Below are 18,650 nucleotides of genomic sequence, written 5' to 3'. Positions count from 1 at the left end.
CAAGGAATTTCGCTGGGGTTACTGCTGACAATGGCCCTTGAAATTCCTGCTACACTAATCCGCTGAGGCTCGGAGGGGCATTCCAAGCATCCCACTTCCCACCGCCGTCGCGGGGTTGTCGGCCTTGTTGATTGTTCACGGTAGCCACTTGATCGGGCCCACGTGGTCCGAAGTACGGTCACAACAGTGTTTCCTCTGGTGTTATGTAATCACAATTCCGTCCTGATTTCTATTTTCCCATTTTTATTTATTTGTACACTGTGCCCCTTTTCTATTCAAGTAGCCCAGTTCTTACCTTCTGCATTTTTAACCTGTCGTTTAAAGCTCGTTATTTCTCTGTCCTTTTTACTGCATACTACTTGTTAGTTTGCTAGTTTCTTACTTTGTTTCCCGGTTGGTATAACCACCTAATTTTCAACCCCGTAGAAACCAGGTTTATGTTTTTTGATCTACTCAAAATATCACTAATCACTTGCCTTCTTTATCGCTTGGCTACACTTCCCATTGGACTAGTGAACGCGTGACAATCCTTTGTATTCAACTTGATTCTCACCTAAAATTTCATCATCATATCTACCAGCTCAAGGAGAAAGCCGTGTTTGGAATCCCTTCTCTATAATAAAATATCTTTCTTTTCCCCTTCTTCCGCTCTTTTATCGCTTTACTATGTGTTTATTCATGCGCATATCAACTACGACACTGTAACATGGGGAAACGCTCACCGCTGTCATTTGCGCTCCAAACAACACATTCCAAATCAGGCCGTACCAATCACTACCGGCAGTTCATATAATTCCAGTGCTACGCCTTTGCTACGTGAGTATAATCTTATCCATTAATATTTTGTTGCAATGCAATCTAGCTATCCAGTTATTTAGGTGAATTGACAACAAAACTTTCTTTTCAGTTTACTGAGAATAGTATGCAGAATAGTAACTCCAGCAGGTTTGCAGCTCACAAAATTTTTCTTCCTACACCAAGTCTGGGCTATTCATGGAGTTCTCGTTTGACCTGTATTTCTTTATGGTGTAAACTGCCCTGAGTTTAAAATTATCCATGTTCTTGTGTATGCGTAAATCAACTTTGAAAATTTTTCTTTCCAAACAATAGAAGACTTGACAGGTTTGTGTCTATGCCTTTTATTTTTGAATAGTTAAGTTGTTTCCACTCTGCTGTCTTTCTTCTTTTTGTACTTCGTGCAATATAATATATGAGGATGATGATTTTATTTTACATTTCCGTTTTTCGGCCTGCAAATGTGTTTAGTTTGTTTCCATCGCATGGAACGTTTTGCTATGAATATTACCTTTCTTAATAATGTACAATTACCTCTCTGTTTTGCTGCTTGTTTATTTCTAATGCAGCTTAATGTTAATTTATCGAGGATATCGTTCCAGCCTCCTGACTGTGGGTCCTTCGCCTGCATACGGATGTTTATGAGCTCATCCCCCATCTACACCATCAATTCCAATTAATTACATTATCGTTATTATTTGAGTTCCCCGCAAATATACCATTTGGTAGTTTTTACAAATAGCTCTGCTTCTACGTGCACTAACAATTTGAAATTCAGCCCGAGGAACGAGCGCCTGTCCTGTCGACTTCTTTGTTCGCCCTCGTTTTCGCAGCGAGCTACGATCAGAGACCAACAAACCATAACAGCCACTTCAACCAGAAAAAAGGCCCCGGAAAAATAAAAATAAGTGCGTCGGCCGGGAATCGAACCCGGGCCACCCGCGTGGCAGGCGAGTATTCTACCACTGAACCACCGACGCTTTTTTTTTATTGCCTGTCTTTGGCTCATGACATTGCACAACAAAAATACACAAAACGCTATATACATACGACTTTGTCGTGGTCAGCCAGCACGAGACTGGCTTCTTCAGCTTAAAATTCCCGCAACATACACAACGGCTCTAGTCTTGAGAGCCACTCGGGAGGCTCCGCAGCTGCTTTTTGGATTGCAAGAAACCAGTCCATGCTTTCCCGAAAATAAATTCGGGCCGGTCGTGCGTCTTTGTCACAATGGTAGCCTGCCATTCTGGAGCGCCATGTACAATGGAGGCCCAAGAGCATTATGAGATCAAAAGGTGCCCCATCCTCATTATCAGTGCTTAAATAGGGAATTTCGTGCGCGTGAAGTGGTAGCTCTTTCTTTATGGTCCTTTGTAACACGCCCCAAAAATAAACCCCTTCCCACCAATGCAAAAAAACATGGTCTATTGTTTCAGGCTGTTTACAAATTAAGCAGTTCGATCCCCACGGTAAAAAGAAATCATTTCCCTCTAGAAACTTTTTAACTTGTAACGTCCCGGTGTGTAACTTAAAAAAGAAAGTCTTTACTCCTGGTGGCACCTGCATTTTCTTCACCGTTTTTAATACATCCCCTCCCGGGCCTCCACTGTACAAGGCCCTGTACATGGGCTCTGGGAAAACAATATCACAAAGATCATTGTACAACTTTTTCCTTTTGCTTTTCCACAAATAATCGGTGGAAAAACGTGCCGAAAGAAACCGAACGCTTGCTACAATCTCTTTGTAGTAACCAAAAGTTCCGCCAGGGAGCTGTTCTGTGGATACCACAAACTCCGGCAGCAATCGCCGCAGCTTCACTTGGCACACGGTGCGCAAGAAGGGGTCTGTGACGTCGCGAAAAAACAAAAAATGGTTCACCAGCTGCCTTAAAAAGAGGTGCCCTAGCCCTAGCCCCCCGTCTTTTACCCGCCGGAACAGGTTCGTTCTGCTACAACGTTCCCATTCGGACGCCCATATGAAAACTGCAAAAATCCTGTGTAGCTTCAGAACGTTCACACGCGAGCAATGCAAAACCTGCATCACATACCAGAGTTTGCTAATAAAAAAAAGATTGCAGACTGTAGCTCTGGCGAAAATTGAAAGGCTGGTGCCTTTCCATTTCCCAGCTCGGTCACGTGCGTCTTTAGTTTGATCTTTCCAATAGTCCTCGCTATCGCGATAAGCATCGAGCGGAACGCCCAAACACTTGCCCGGGGTCGTCGCCCACGGTACGTTGGCGAAATGGTCCGGGTGGGATGGCCACCATCGATGCCAGAGCCCAAGGCACTTGGACCAGTTAACCCCGCTACCTGTGACTTCGCTGAACGCGCGTACACACCCGTCAGCTTCACTTATGCTCCCCTGATCAACCGTAAATACTGCAACGTCATCTGCATAGGCCAGCAGCTTAACTTCAGCTGCTTGTAACCTAAAGCCATTAATACTATTGTTTTCTATGATTTTCATGCACAGCGTTTTGATGTAAATACAAAACAAGAGAGGGCTGAGGGGGCAGCCCTGACGCACCGAACGCTGCACGCTAGTGTGGGCCCCCAAACTCTTGTTAACAATCAGTCTCGTCGTGCAGTTTCGATACGCCAGGGCTACACCCTTACGGATAACTGAACCGACAATCACATGGTCTAAAACGGTAAACAAAATAAACAAAATTTAATGAGAAACACAATCAAATGCCTTTTCTAGATCAATCTGAAGCATCGCTACTCGCCCATTGATGTCGTCACAGCTTTCAAGCACACTGCGCGCTTTGTGAATGTTGGAAAAAATTGAGCGCCCTTTGATTCCACATGTCTGGTGGGGTCCAACAGTATCCGATATCACTGTCTGCAGTCTACGCGCCAATACCTTCATAAAAATTTTGTAGTCCACATTAGTGAGTGCTATGGGTCGATACGCTGTAACCAATTGTAATTTCTCTATATCATTCGTTTTAGGTATGAGCACTGAATGGGAGATCCCAAAAGATGGAGGCAATACTTTTACTTTATAGGCTTCGACGCCGACGTTGGACAGGACGAGTGACCCTTTATTGAGAGCGGAACTTGTTACGCAAGTCTGCCTTCATGTAGGTCATCACCCCGGCTGCGCCTGCCATAGAGAAGCGACTGCTTTTTGTGGAAAAAAAAAAAACTGCTGTGATAAACCGTGTGTTCAACGATGGCGTGGACTGCATTCCTGAGCATTGATTTCTCCGCTCGAATATGTTTCAGGTTCAACGTTCTGAGCCACTTGTTTTGTTAGTACTAATAAACCCAACAATTCTGGACAAAAGCATTTTTGAGCAGGAAATCATTTATGAAAGCATATTTTTCGTCATATAATGTAAAATTTCACTATAACAGTCAATATATCAGCAGATACCCGACGACAGTCTTGTATTTTTTTTTATTAAGGATTTGGCTGTCTTCAAAAGCATTCCCCGTTGGTTTTCTATGACACTCTTGAGTGTTCGATGCGTTCGATGGAAACACTCCAAAATAAACACCTTGCTACAGATGAGAAGAATGAACAATTACCTTCGATGTGTCCATAAAAGTGTCTTACAAATTTCCAATTTTGAAAATTTTTCTCCTAGAAAGTTGGACATGCATACTGTATTTTTTTATGGGCTTGCGCGTTTTTTCTCCAGAAGTTCTAAATGTATATCGGCAAGATATTGACAGAGAAGACTCAAGTGACTATACGCAGATAGATGACCATAGGCATTCCCTTTGAATCTGTGAGGAGGTGAGTGCCAGTAATTTAAACTGATTAATTGCGTATCATATTTGTACTCACACCTCCCCCTTTCTTTTATTTTAATTTGAGTCCGGTGGTTGCATTTATGAAAAGTTAGGATCATCTGCTTTGAAACATTTAAACGGGTTGGTTGCAGTTGTCACCATGAACGGCATTGATTCCCCATATTTTTAAGAAATGCGTCCAACTTAACGGTATTATGTATCAATTTGCCACTTTTCTTTATATCCAATATTTAATCGCAAACTTGGACACTCACGTCAACGCCCTGCTTATAAGCCACCACCATCCAAGCACAATGTTTGCTAACTTATACCGCAGATTCCTTCACATTCCCTTTCTTGTCACTAAATCCGGGGGGGGGGGGGGGGCTTAGGGGAGCGACTAAGCCCGCGTCGGCACCCCAGTGGATACAGCCACATTCTAGAAAAACACGTTCAGTTGTTTTAGAGAGTTACCCCATACTGCACATGTGTCATCTTTTTGGTTAAATGTCTTTTTGTAGCTTCGCGTTCTTAGACACCCTGATCTAGCGTCAATGAGTAGGGCGTTTCCTCTCTCGTTATCAAATTACAATTCCTTGCTGATTTTCATTTTCCCATTTCTATTTATTTCTACAGTCTGCTCCTTTTCATTCAAGTAATCCAGTTCATACCTTCTGCGTTTTTAACCTGTCTTTTAAAGCTCTTTATCTCGCTGCCCTTGTTTAGTGCATACTTACTGGTTAGTTTGCTAGTTTCCTACTTTGTTTCTCAGTCACGATAACCACCTAATCATCAACTACGTAAAACCTAACTATATCTCTATATGTTTTTTGGTCTACTCAAAATCTCACAATCACTTGCCTTCTTTATCGCTTGGCCATACTTCCCATTGCACCAGTGACAACGTGACATTCCTTGGTATTCAACTTGATTCTCATCTAAAATTTCATCATCATGTCAACCAGCTCAAGGAGAAAGCCGAATTTGGAATCTCTGCTCTATAATAAAATATCTTTCTTTTCCTGTTCTTCCGCGCTTTTATCGCCTTACTATGCGTTTTTATTCATGCGCATGTCAACTACGGCACTGTAACATGGGGAAACGCACAACACTGTTATTTGCGCTCGAAACAACACATTCCAAATCAGGCCGTACCCATCATTACCGGCAGTTCTTATAATTCCACTGCTATGCCTTTGCTACGTGAGTATAATCTTATTCATTAATAATTTGTTTCAGTGCAATCTTGCTATCATGTTATTTAGGTGAATTGTAAACAAAACTTTCTTTTCAGTTTACTGAGAATATTTTGTAAGATAGTACCCCACCAGGTTTGCAGGTCACAAAAATGTTCTTCCTACCCCCATTCTATGCTATTGATGGAGGAGTTCTCGTTTTACCTCTATTTCTTCATGGAATGAACTGCCCTGAGTTTAAAATTACCCATGTCCTTGTCTATGCGTAAATCAACTTTGAAATTTTTTTTTCACCACAATGGAAGACTTGACAGGTTTGTGTGTATGCCTTTCATTATTGATTATGTAAGTTGTTTCTACTCCGCTGTCTTTCTTCTTTTTGTACTTCGTGCAATGTTATATATGAGGATGGTGATTTTACTTTACATTTCCGTTTTTCGCCCTGTAAATGTGTTTCGTTTGTTTCCATCGCATGGAATATTTGGTTATGAATATTGCCCTTCTTAATAATGAACAAGAACCTCTGTTTTCCTGCTGGTTTATTTCTAATGCAGATTAATTTTAATCGATCGAGGATATCGTTAAAGCCTCCTGACTGTGGGTCCTTCGCCTGCATACTGATGTCTATGAGCTCATCCCTCATTTACACCATCAATTCTAATTAATTCATTAATTCAGCCCGAGGCACGAGCTCCTGTACTGTGGACTTCTTGTTCGTCCTTGTTTTTGCAGCGAGCCATGAGTAGAGACCAACAAGCAGAAACAGCCACTTCAGTCAGCGATAATGCTCCGGAGAAATAAAAAGCAATGCGTCGGCCGGGAATCGAACCCGGGCCACCCGCGTGGCAGGCGAGTATTCTACCACTGAACCACCGACGCCGATGTTCGGAAAGCCCCGCTGACTGTCTATATACAGGGTGTTTCACCTAAGACTTTCTGCAATTTTTAAAAATAAGCTATTTGAATTAGATGCGCGCTTTTTCTGGCATAGCATTGTCAGTGGTGTAGTACATCATAATGCAGCTAAGACGTGCTAACTAGCAGGCTTGTTAACCAATATTTAATAGTTAACTTTTAAACTATTACCGTTGGGCTCCTTAATTATTGAGAGGCATGTAGCCCACCGTAAGTGATGTCCATATCCGTTTTTAGAATTTCGAGAACGCGATTATCCTCGGCGCTGTGGCCCAACAAATTTTGGCTATTTCGACGAGTTACGTGCACTGGAGAGGTTGCTTTGCCTGCAAGCTTCTCAAACCGCATGTATTTTGGCGCGATGTAGGCGAAATTTGTCGGGCCACAGCGCCGAGGATAATTGCGTTCTCGAAATTCTAAAAACGGATATGGACATCACTTACGGTGGGCTGCATGCCTCTCAATAATTAAGGAACCCAACGGTAATAGTTTAAAAGTTAACTATTAAATATTGGTTAACAAGCCTGCTAGTTAGCACGTCTTAGCTGCATTATGATGTACTACACCACTGACAATGCTATGCCAGAAGAAGGGCGCATCTAATTCAAATAGCTTATTTTTAAAAATTGCAGAAAGTCTTAGGTGAAACACCCTGTATAGCCACCTGTTACGCAAGTCTCCGTTAAGTAGGTCATTGCGCCGGCCGGCCGGTCTCTCCTACACAGAGGAGCACTCTATGTAGAGAAGAGGCCTTGTGGTAAGGCGAATGTTCACAGAATTGAATGTCCGGTATGTGGGCATGAAATTGTTCGAAATGACAACGTTTTTGTTTGTGCAGAACTAAGCAGTCAAGGAATTTCTGAAGTCTGCATTGTTCGTTCCTTGCTGGGCACTGCATATATACTTAGTCTAAGCATAGCAGGCCACAGCAGTTGAGTAACATACTGAATATAGATTTGCAGCGACTTTTCACACGGCCATGTTTCAGTAGGGTTAGTGGCATCGCCAGTGTGCTGTGCGACGTCAGCGCCCGTTAAAGATCCCCAGGTGGTCGAAATTATTCGGGAGGCCTCCACTACGGCACCTCTTTCTCTCTTTCTTCTTTCATTCCCAACTTCCCCTCTTCTCTATGGCGCGGTTAGGGTGTCCACCGAGGTATGTGAGACAGTTATTGCGTCAGTTCCTTTGCCTAAAAACCAATTTACAATTCTTTCATTAAAGAACACCAGTTTGTTGAAATTTTTCAGCAGCCCTCCACAACGGCGCCTCTTTCTCTCTTTTTTTCTTTAGCTCCCACCTTACTCTCATCCTTCAAGGCGTGGTTGAGGTGTCCATACGCAAGTGACAGTTACTGAAGCTTTCATTTCCTCAAAAACTAATTATTTTTTAGTTCCGCGACCCACCACGCTCTCTTCGCGTCTCAAAAAGTTACAACTATCATTTTGCTATCCACAGCTTGCAGAGACAGTTTCTGCCTCATTGCTTAGTATGTGCAAGATACAATTATTACACTTTTTATTTACCTCGAGGGAACAGGAAGTACCTGCAAAATTCTATCCGCTCCATTCTTACATACGACATATGTGAGTGCCATACCCACCAATTCTGCAGAAAACAAATTTTCAACGGGAAAGAATGAACGCAATTTTTTTTTGTATTCTACAAGATTTCACTGTAACAATCAATACAACCGCACATCTCCTGTCCTGCCGGCTTTCATTTTTTTTTTGCTTTTAACGTTATTGCTGTCGTCAGAAACGTTCCCCTTTGATTTTCTATGGCAATCTTAACTGCTCGATGCGAGCGGTGGAAGAACGTTAAAAGAAAGATTTTGCCACTGATAGAAAGAATGGACCATTACTTTCAATATTTCCATACAGCACCTTATAATATTTCAATGTTCCAAAGTTTTTGTCCAAAAATGCTGGACATGTATGGTGCAAAGTCCTAGATATATGCATTACCTTACCGCGCCGAATACCGCATGCTTGTTTTCACAAAAATGCACTACATGACTGTGGAGCTCTTCCATGGACTTTCAAAGATGTAAAGAATCATCTTTGACGTTCTGTGGCAGTTCACAGTAATTTACATCGTGTATAATGCAGAGTTTTGCTCAGGTGTAAAGACGGAAGGGCTAGACAACTGTAGGACACAATTATTACACATTGGCAGTGAATGAATACACTTTGCTGCGCAATTCTGAAGAAAAAAGAGCTAGCTTCGAATTGATGGAAATGCTCATTTAATTTTTCGGTACGTGATGGACTCCATAAAGAAATATTTTCGTAAAGGTCATTAGCAGTCGTGCTATCTTGTTTTTAGTGTCGCATAGCCGTAACCATTGGTCTGTGGTTCATTGTTCCTTTGACCAGTATATCTTGTGCTGTATTCTTGTGTTTGTTTGTTTTATATAGGAGAGTTCCCGCAGAAAACACGTCGTGTCGGGAATTTAACTTTCAATACCATGACATAAATGGAAGTCATTACTTTATTAGTAAAAGAATTCTGTGTTGTGTTGTGTTGTGTTGGGTTTTATGGCACATAGGCAACTGAGGCCATTCTGTATGTAGGAAAAATTATTTTCTCTGCGGTGTTTTCAGTGGGCTTTCAGTAATTATCACGAAACTCTATTGTAGCGATGCTGTTTTCGGAGGTTTTCATGTGTCCTTACGCACCAGACTAATCTCCAGTAATTGAAGTGGGAGAGAAAAATTTACGACGTTTACGCTTGTTGTGTCAATTCAATAATTGCACGAGAGTTAGTGAAAATGTTGTCACTTGTTTTTTTTTATCTTTGCTCATTTCCCTCTTCATTCACGAAAATCTCATTCACGCAGTCTTACCACATATGGTAAGACTGCCGCACTTTTCCTTTTGATTATGAAGGTACTAAGACACGCACACTGCTTGGCTTCGGCTGCGGATGCTCGTGCCTCTAGCTAAGCTGTGAATCAAATGCAACGCGTCACTGTGCGCACAGACGATGCTGCTATCTCCGAGTTCACGGCGTTAAGTATCTTGGCGTGAACGTTGTCCACTTCTGTCTATGAAATTGTTCCGCACAAACTTCTGGATGTTTTCGGGCAGCGTCCTTAACCTGTGCTCCATATGTTCGACACGCTCATGCAATGCCCGTATTGTAATAGCCCTATTCAGGGTATTTGCGGAGTACAATAATCAAAATAAATATTGCTAAACTAGTACCAATCACTTGGGAGAGCTTGCCATATCTTGCCATGTCAAAATCATTCTTATTCTTCTGGTTATTTCATTCTCATGGCCCGGATCTGCGGTGATTACCTGCCGTATGTAGATCTATTTCCCTACCACTGCAAACGCTTCATTGTCATTGCCTTTTGTGACTGCTGAGCATTATTTAAGATTTCTTCATGTTAAAGCGACATTGAGAGGAAATTGAAGTTGACTTGTGTCGATAGAATACCAGCTCCTAACCTCAAAAAGGTCTCGCAAGGTAGAAAAGAGCAAGAATTAAAATGCAGGTATCGCCGCCACAGGCCGTGCGCGCGTGTGCTTGTGGGCATGGTCATCGCGCTTGTGCTTGGCGCTGTCAAGCACAAGCGCGATGACGAAATAGCCGAAAAGACACGGATCACTGAGGCTGACAAACGTGCATGAAGGTATCGCGTTTGATATTGAAGTATCCATGTGTTGCTCTGAAACCGCTAGTGCACTTTTATCGCATGAAGAAGACGGAAAAAAAGACAACCTGAATGTCGGCAGATTAAGAGAACCTATACTTGGCAGCGCAAAATGTGGCCAGCTTAGTTTCGCTATATTTTGGTGTTTCGCGGCTATATGCTTTGCGTGCTCCCGTGAGTTCTTATTTGACGCGCCTCGATCTTCAAGTGCAGAGCAGCAGAGGAACTCTAAGTGCCCCTCTAAGTGGCTCTCAAGCGAAATCCATGCTGTGGCACACCCCTGCTCCGATGAAAGCACTTGTGGAATGGTGCACGAGCCTCCACGTAAGCGAACTCACCACTCGCGGCCTTCGCTTCGTCATCCTATCAGCACGCAGAGCTGCATCAGCAGCAGTACGAGGGCTGTTATTATAAAATTTCAATATTTCCGCACGTACCAGTCCTTAGTCGTCAGTCGTGACGGCGGCTCGGTGGTGACAGCTGCCGCACCAGTAGCATGGCTTGCTATCTACGCCACCGACTTCTCTGCGCTCGGACTATCCTACCGAACATGCCACCTCAGCCATTAAAAGCATCGCACGTTGTGTGGCGTCTAGGTCGCTGAAATACAGACTGCAGTTCTTTGCCAGAACTTCGCTGTCGTGATCTGGTACAGGATCCATCGTAACTCTGGTGCAAACGCAGACGAAGCGGTGGTAGGGTCGCCTGATAGAAGCCTCCAACGTCATTACGGCGGTAGTTTCGTTTGTAGACTGCTGCTAGACTCCACCATTCGCCGCCAGCAACCATGGAGTTGACGTTTACGTCACTTTTCGGCTTTTTCGTCATCACAGACTCCCGAGTTTTAATTCGAGCATCGGCAAAAAGTTTTATTGCGAAAGCAATACTACACCAGGTCTAACCGCTCGTCGCGTTGTCCGTGGCCCGTGGACTCCCCTGCTTTCAACAACGAATTGGCCAACATGGGCGGCACATTTTCTACCGGTGGCTTTGATAGAAACAGCCCCCGGCCAGTGCAGTGGTGCATCATTTAACCGCTGCGCCACTGGGATGGTAGTGCTATGGTGACTCAACGCCATCTATGAGTGGACATTAACCCACTACAGCTATCGCGTCATACCCTTAGGGCGAAGCCTAAGTGTCCTTTCCAACTGAAGAATGAACACCTGCTTTCGCACATGTGCTCGGTTTAACGACGTTGAACCCCTACCAATTTGTTCAGCTGTGCATCTAAATTTCTTTGCGATGAATGCATCTTTCGCAGCCGGGCAAACGACGACAAAGCCATGAAATGTCCAACTACCGAATTTTGCTAACAAAAAAAAATTTGGTAGAGGTGTCCTCATTGCTCCTTTAAGGGTCCCTCTTCGATTTTCCTAGTTGAGAACTGCACCCGGGCACCTCTAGGCTGTGTCCGGACCGGAAGCACAGTCAAGAGTGGCGTATGCAGAAAGCTCCAGCCTGCCCCGTGGGATCCGACGCGCTTTGCAAATCGAGGATACGCTCGCCGTTGTCTCCTAATGGCCTGTTCGTTGGCTTGCATAACCGCCGCACATCAGAAGATGCACCATGAGAAATAAATTTAAGGCGATTGTAAAATGAGCTCAAGAAGCACGAAAAGATTAGGAAACGAGGCCTCTGGAGAAATTTTTCGCAATAAATGTTATTGGCTTAAACTTTTCGCTCTTTCGTTTAATGATAAACACCATCAGACGGCACGGTATTCTTATCGGGGGTTCAAGTGGAATTCGGTCGCTGCTTCCTTCCCGCAGAAGAAACATGCCTTGGAGAAAATCATTAGTTTCTCATCAATTATTTTTTTTTTCGTGTGGGATCGGCTCAGTAGCCGAACGCCCTACATTCCACTCCCCTTTTCTCAACTTATGCCTTATGGCAGACTTCTCGAATAATAACAAAAGAGCGCCCTAACCACTTGAGCCACCGCGGCAGGTATGAAGTCAGATGGTCGGTGCGGGTTTCCTCCGGTCTCAAATGCCTTTCATCCCACTCCCGTAGTCTCTGCAGCCTTTCCCTGCAAAATCTGCAGACATTGTCAGCAAAAGCTGGGGCTGTTTACAAACTTTCCATTACTTATTCTAGCAACGTGACTAATGACTTTGATAGCATGCCAAACAACTAGCTGCCATGAATCCAACCAGCCATATCTTTTTTCCCGAAAACTGATAGCACACCTAATACATTGAGTCGTGTCTTATGCGGTAACGTTTGTCGGAGTTCTTAGGTTTTTTTGCTCTTCTTCCGCTGTACGCAGGCTGGTCTGATGGTTTTTGATGAACGGGGAAACAGTGACACTGTATCCGTTGGCTTTCCCTGAAGACAACGGCCGTGCTCCCGGCTCGAACCGGACAATGCAACCACCGTAGGCGATCAGGGCGCTTGCGGGGTCAGCTTCACGAGGCTGTAGCACGATGATAGCAGCAATGACCTGTGCGACAAAGGCGAACGATGTCAGACTAGGTCGCATGGCTATACAACTGTCGAGCCCACCAAATAATTAACGATACATGTACGTAGTGTAGAAGCTCATTAGTTTATGTTAAATATAGAGAAGGGCTGAGGAGGGAACCCTGCTGAACTCCATCAGTAGTTGTTAGTCGCGAAGATGCGGATTTATTAGCAGCTCCGTATTGTTCGCGATTGCACACACACTTATGTTTGAAGTAGTTCTACCAGAGTTCTTCGAATTCCGTAGTATTGAAGTTTTGGTAATAATCCGTCGTGGTTTCACATATGTAACGCTTTAGTCAAATTAAATGCGCTCATTGTTAGTCTTTCTGCCTCTATATCAGGACAAATCATGGATTGATTTGATATTTTCATTTAAATCAGCATCAACATTGCACATATTTAAAAGTGACCACAAGTGCATACCACTAGTGCTTTAATATCCGACATTTGATGGTCCTTTTAGTTTCTTTATTTCTTGCTATGTGCTGTGAATGCCTTGATATATGACACCTATTCATGCCTTTGTGCATCAGTTTCAATCAATTTCACTTTTAACAATTGTATTCAATTTTTGTTATATTTATTTTATTTTTTTTTGTATTCGTTTGAATGCTTCGATATATGGTACTATTCATAATTTTTTTCTATATCATCCTACCCAGTTTAAATTTAGCGCATCGTCTTCGGTATTTGCTGCATTCATTCTGATGTGCCCTGAATACTCCCTTCTTTTCTTCTTTTTATCCCTCGCAGGATCCAGTTCTGTTTATGCGTCTTTGTTGAGATGCTTTGTCTTACTTTGCAGTACCTTATTAAGGGTCCCATTTAAGTATGCGACTTTGGAACCCTCGATAAGGTATTGCTTAGTGGAACATGCGACTCTGGGTCCCTCGTCTGTACTATTAATGTGAATTGAATTATGTATTATACCTCATAATATTAAATTGAAACTGAAGCAACGTTCAGCAAAGCTAGCTCACTTTATTTTACATTCATGTATCCATATTGCTAGTTTGTGAATAAATTATACGGGGTGAAAAACGGCTCAACCGAAAAACATTTCATTCTCAGCAACCTTTGCTAAAGGAAGCACAATTGGATGGGACGGCAGTTTTCCAAACCCGTTTTGCTCACTCTCTTTTGTCTTGGTACCATCTTTAGCTTTATATTGTGAACCATAACAACCTGTGCTGATTTTTCTTCTATTTAGAAGGTGGATCGTACCGTATGAAGCATTTAATTTCACCCGGCAACTTTCCATCCATTCAAACCGCTTCAAACTGTTGTGAATATTTTACCTCTCGAAATGAACGCACTGCCACATATGTCAGAGATTCCTTGGAAAAAGGTGCGTTCAGGGCGTGAGTAAACACTAATACTTTCGTGCGTACACAGCGCAGGTCTGAGGTGCAGAGTGGAAACAGGAGCGCGTGAATATGGGTTCACTGTTCTAAATCTTTCTGTTGAATGCTAACTGAGTGCAGGGTGGTTACCCGCGAACCGCAGTGCAACAGTCCAGTCCTCAGTGCATCAGTTCGAATTGCAGTCAAATTTTCAGTCCCCTACCAATTGTCGGCATTGGACAAAATATATTCATTACAAAACAATCCCGAACGCGTTGCGCTGAAGAATCGGCTTTCCAGCGGGAAGGACCCAACCGAAATCAGCGACTCTCCATTCAGAAAATGACGAGGACTGCAGGCAAGGTTTACCATGCTAAATATCTACCGACCAAGTAGACCACTAATGCATTTACCGGCATTAGAATTTCAATTTTTAATCCGTGTTCGTGTCCCATTTACATCTCCGCTTCGCAGTACCTTGACTAGTATGGCACTTGAACCCGCTTGTACACATGCCTCCGTGGAGCGGAAGATATATGGCATCAGCACATTGGCCCAGTAGCTGCCAGATTCTATCAGGGCTCTCACATGGCTTCTCTCTTAAAGGAATCTTAAGAGGAATCTTAAAAGAAGAGGAATCTGAACCCGTCTTTTTGCCGCGGGAACTCGACCTACACGTTCCCAGCAGTCTTAGAAACATCGATTTATTGCCCTGTGTGGCCGATTTCACTAATTAAATCGGATTAACGTCCGACTCCCGCCTTTCTTTTTTAATTCTCCCCGTACGATGGGCGGTGTAGACCAACGCGTGGAGTGCCTTTCAGTCAACTCCGTGGCGGCTTGCCGTTCTGCCATCGGCGGAGTAATACGTAGTAATCCATGTAAGCACATAGCTCGCACGTGTTTTTATTTCTGCGGGCTTATTTTGCGGCTGTATTATCTGCGAATGAAACTATTTATTCACGGAAACCTAAAAACAAAAATAAAGGAAAGCAAAGCCTCCACGGAGCTGGATGAAAGGCACTCCACGCGTATGTCGACTCCGCCCACCGTACGGAGAGAATTCAAAAAAAGAAAGGTGAAAGCCGGACGTTAATCCGATTTAAGTAGGGAAATCGGCCACACAGGGCAATAAGTCGAAGTTTCTAAGAATGCTGGGAACGTGCAGGTCGAGTTCCCGCGGCAAAAAGACGAGTTCAGATTCCTCATCAGTGCACCTTTAAGAGGCGTGGCGTGTGGTCTCGCGTTTTCAAATGATACAGTAAACAACTTTAATGATTCATGAAAGAACAAAGTGAGGGGTGGGGAGGGGGGAAGGAGAGGAAGCAGGACGACGATGGACCCTGGGGCTGCTTTAGATGCCGGACGCTTTTGTGCTTCGGCGACTCCTCGGGCCGAGACCACTGCGGCGAAAAAAATGAAACATGCGTCGGCCGGGAATCGAACCCGGGCCACCCGCGTGGCAGGCGAGTATTCTACCACTGAACCACCGACGCTTTTTTTTTTCTTCTTTATTTTCGAGATTGACATGAAAACAATAAGACCACTTCAGCTACACTTGAGCTGATACGGATGAAGTTAAAATTTCTTAAGTTTCACTAGATCATCTAGTAGTGTTACCCACTGGGGTGGGTCACGCTGCGCCTAGTAACATTCCCGCAGATAAACAGCACTTTCAACAAAGTTCTCACGTGTACTACGAGCGTTTATATCCGCATGCCTTACTTGCATTCGCGTTTTCCACAAGCTGTGGAGGCCAAGAAGCATTAATAAGTCATAGGGTACCTCTTTGCGATCAACTGGTAGAAATATGATCTCATAAGGGTGCAGTGGTAGTTCTTTCTTGATGGTTCTCTGCAGGACATCCCAGAAAAGTATGGCGTCCCAGCAGTCTAGGAAAACATGTTCAATTGTCTCCGGCTGCTTACATAATAGGCAATTTGTTGTCCATGGGACAAAGATTCCTTTTTCATGGAGCCAGGTTTTAACGGGTAGTGTATTAGAGTGCAATTTGAAAAAGAATGTTTTCACTGTCGGCCGGACCGGCATCATTTTCACCCGTTTTAAAATATCCTGCCCTGGGCCTCCACGGTAAGGCGCACGATACAAAGTTGGCGGCAGCATAATATCAACCAGATCCTTATACAGCTTCTTTTTGGGAATGTTATACAGGTATTCTAGTGAAAAACGCACTTCCAACAACCTGAAGGAAAGGACAACCTCACGCAAATATCCGTTTACAGCACCACACATGTTTTCACACGATGACACTATGATTCCGGGGAGCAGCCTTTGCAACCGCATTTGCATAACAGTTCTCAAAAATATGTCAGTTTGATCACGAAGGAAAATAAAGCGCGACACCACTTGACGCAAAAACAAATGAACCAGTCCAACGCCACCGCTTTTGACTGAAATAAACAAGTTTGTTTGCCTGGTTTTCTCCCAGGTCGACGCCCAAAGAAAAACTGCAAACGCTCGATGGATTTTTTGAATATTGCTGCGCGACGCACAGAGCACATTCATCACGTACCATATCTTAGAAATCAAGAAAACATTGCACACAAATGCACGTGAAAAGATTGACAGCTGCCTTCCTTGCCACGCGTCCGCTTTCTCTCTTGCCTTTAACGTCTCCTCGTTCCAGTGTGTGCTGGGATCGCGATAACTTTTTAGGGGCACCCCAAGGTACCGCGTCGGTAAGTCAGTCCATTGCAGTCGAGAAAAAAAATCTGGTGAAATATCCCATTCCCCATGCCAACATCCTGAGCTTTTTCCCCAGTTTATCTGACAACCAGTCTGGTCGCAGAACTTTTCGACCACATTCGTAGCTTCACGAATGCTGTCTCTGTTTGTGCAAAATACCGCTATGTCGTCCGCGTATGCAAGGATTTTCACTTCGGCTGCCTGAAGCTTGAATCCAAAAATGCAGTCACTGTTAAGAATGGCCAAGCACAACGGCTCGAGATATACTGCAAAAAGCAGGGGAGAGAGCGCCGATGTCAGGAGGGTCTACTGACCGTCTATTGATAGCGCAACTTGTTACGTAAGTCTATGTAGGTCACTGCACCGGCTGGCGCGTGCTATAAAGAGGCGCTCTCGTTTCCCTAAAGGAACTTCGGTGTTTGAAATATATTCCTGCACATTTAGTTCTTTGCTCAAATACTCCTCAAAACTAGAAGTTTGTAGTCACTTCCTAAGTAAATAGTACTAGCACAAGAAGTACTCGCATTTGTAAGTGCATGTCGGCACGAAATTCATGCGGCGATATACGGCAGGAGCAGACAGCAGTGGATTGTAATGATGTCATGGGATGTCATGTCATGTGACGTGCCGTGACAGGGAAAACGGATGAGGACGGACGGACGGATGGACGGATGAACGGATGAACGGATGGACGGATGGACGGATGGACGGATGGATGGATGGATGGATGGATGGATGGATGGATGGATGGATGGATGGATGGATGGATGGACGGACGGACGGACGGACGGACGGATGGATGGACGGACGGACGGGTGAATGGATGGACGGACGGACGGGTGAATGGATGGATGGACGGACGGGTGAATGGATGATGGATGGACGGGTGAATGGATGGATGGACGGACGGGTGAATGGATGGATGGATGGACGGGTGAATGGATGGATGGATGGACGGGTGAATGGATGGATGGATGGACGGGTGAATGGATGGATGGATGGACGGGTGAATGGATGGATGGATAGACGGGTGAATGGATGGATGGATGGATGGACGGGTGAATGGATGGATGGATGGACGGGTGAATGGATGGATGGATGGACGGGTGAATGGATGGATGGATGGATGGACGGGTGAATGGATGGATGGATGGACGGGTGAATGGATGGATGGATGGACGGGTGAATGGATGGATGGATGGACGGGTGAATGGATGGATGGATGGATGGACGGGTGAATGGATGGATGGATGGACGGGTGAATGGATGGATGGATGGAAGGGTGAATGGATGGATGGATGGACGGGTGAATGGATGGATGGATGGACGGGTGAATGGATGGATGGATGGACGGGTGAATGGATGGATGGATGGACGGGTGAATGGATAGATGGATGGGTGGGTGGGTGGGTGGATGGGTGGATGGATGGATGGATCTTCCTTTTAAACTCTGATTCCCATCCTGTTTACTTTTTCCGTGTTAATGATATTTTTCATATTTATAAGCTATACAACTGTGATTTCTACGAAGATTAACGCAATTTCTCTATTCCGATTCTACACCACCAGTACTATGATCTTCTCTTGCACGTCTCTACTGTGAATGTGGAAAGTTTCGTTTCGCTATTAGTAAAACCAACAAACTAATGACAACCTCTTCATGCGTTTTCTGATACCTGGATAGCTTTACCGATTAAAAGAAAATGTTTAATGTTTTCGACACTGCTCCCGCTTGATGCACAAATATCAGCTCCCTGTTAACGCTTGCATCTATATTGCCTGCTTCTAAGGCAAGCTGATTTAGCCCCAAATGAAAGGTCA

At 44.1% G+C, this 18,650-nt stretch overlaps 3 non-coding genes across 3 annotated transcripts; all 3 read right to left on the bottom strand.

Annotated features, from left to right (window-relative positions):
* Positions 1-1,704: 1,704 nt before the first annotated feature.
* Positions 1,705-1,775, bottom strand: TRNAG-GCC (transfer RNA glycine (anticodon GCC)). Its single transcript has one exon. It is a non-coding gene; the product is annotated as a tRNA-Gly (tRNA).
* A 4,767-nt stretch (positions 1,776-6,542) lies between these two features.
* TRNAG-GCC (transfer RNA glycine (anticodon GCC)) lies at positions 6,543-6,613 on the bottom strand. Its single transcript has one exon. It is a non-coding gene; the product is annotated as a tRNA-Gly (tRNA).
* An 8,935-nt stretch (positions 6,614-15,548) lies between these two features.
* TRNAG-GCC (transfer RNA glycine (anticodon GCC)) lies at positions 15,549-15,619 on the bottom strand. Its single transcript has one exon. It is a non-coding gene; the product is annotated as a tRNA-Gly (tRNA).
* Between the last annotated feature and the right edge of the window lie 3,031 nt (positions 15,620-18,650).

Source organism: Amblyomma mixtum, chromosome 1, assembly GCF_055824585.1.
Source record: "Amblyomma mixtum isolate Tamu chromosome 1, ASM5582458v1, whole genome shotgun sequence".
Classification (NCBI taxonomy): Eukaryota; Metazoa; Arthropoda; class Arachnida; order Ixodida; family Ixodidae; genus Amblyomma; species Amblyomma mixtum.
This window is presented reverse-complemented; position numbering and strand designations above follow the sequence as displayed.